Here is a 1,262-nt window from a genome sequence, read left to right on the forward strand (position 1 = left end):
GCAAACATCACTTGTATTTCACAGACACTCAAAGACAAACAATGTCATTAGAAAGCATTATAATGGGGATGAACAGGGAAGAGTGATTCAAATGTATCCTGTTTGAAATCTGTCGGCATGGGAATATCCTAGGTGAGCTAAGAAACATCAGGGTTCCCAGTATATCAACTGTGAATTCAAATACGGCTTTCTTCAGTTGTTCTAAAAGTATGAGTGGTGACAAGTATTAGGGAAACTGTCAGTTATTAATCAAGTCCAGGGGTGGGGTAGATTTGGGAGAATTGTTTCAAATGCTATTATTTGTCACTTGTATGGTTACTAAAGATAGCAGTCTCGATTTCTGAACTAGTGACTACAGTTAATGGGCTGTTTTTCTCAGCTGGTTACAAATCAAAGCACAACACTATATATAATCATAACATTTTTCTCCTTGAGTGTTTTTTTATTTTTATTTATTTTAGAGAAAATATATTTCTATGATTTACCACCAGTTTTAGATTAAAAATCATATACATTAACTTGAAATGTTTCAAAATTGTATGTCACATTAGAATTCAATTTTCCACTAAATGTCTTTAGATACATAATGAGACAGCTGATAGGAATTCTTATAATATACTTGTAATAGTTAAAACAAACAGTGAGGTCAGAGGAAAGTAGTAGGGAAAATACTAATCAGAAAGGCTAACTCATGGCTGTAACTAAGCATGAAATTGGACTTTCTGATTTCTGGAATGTGAGTACAGGAAGAAAATCACTGATTACAAAAAAACCAATATTCCGTCTATGGCCATATCACCCTGAATGCACCCGATCTCATCTGATCTCAGAAGCTAAGCAGGGTCGGGCCTGGTTAGTACTTGGATGGGAAACCGCCTGGGAATACCGGGTACAGTAGACTTTTAAAAAACAAAAACAAAAACAACAAACAACAAACAAACAAACAAACACCCCAATATTCCAATAAACACTTATTATTCTGGCACCAAGTTTAAAAGTTCTCTAAAAACTCATTCTTTGGGCCTGAAAGATGGATTATGTGTTAAGGACATTTTCTGTTCTTCTAGAGGATTTGCATTCAGTTCCTAGAAAGTAACAAAAGCATGTAACTCCAGTTCTAGAGCCTCTGATATACTCTTCTGGCTTCCTGAGGCATCTCTACTCTTGTAACATACACTGCTGCAGGCAAACACATACACATACAAATGGATGCCATGTATAATACATAGATAAAAATAAATAAAAGTAAATTGTGGCATATA

General features: G+C 34.9%; 1 non-coding gene across 1 annotated transcript; it reads left to right on the plus strand.

Annotated features, from left to right (window-relative positions):
• Positions 1–782: 782 nt before the first annotated feature.
• LOC114623762 lies at positions 783–901 on the plus strand. The gene has a single exon (XR_003711819.1). It is a non-coding gene; the product is annotated as a 5S ribosomal RNA (ribosomal RNA).
• Positions 902–1,262: the final 361 nt, after the last annotated feature.

The sequence above is a fragment of the Grammomys surdaster genome, unplaced genomic scaffold (genome assembly GCF_004785775.1).
Source record: "Grammomys surdaster isolate TR1022 unplaced genomic scaffold, NIH_TR_1.0 201, whole genome shotgun sequence".
Lineage (NCBI taxonomy): Eukaryota > Metazoa > Chordata > Mammalia > Rodentia > Muridae > Grammomys > Grammomys surdaster.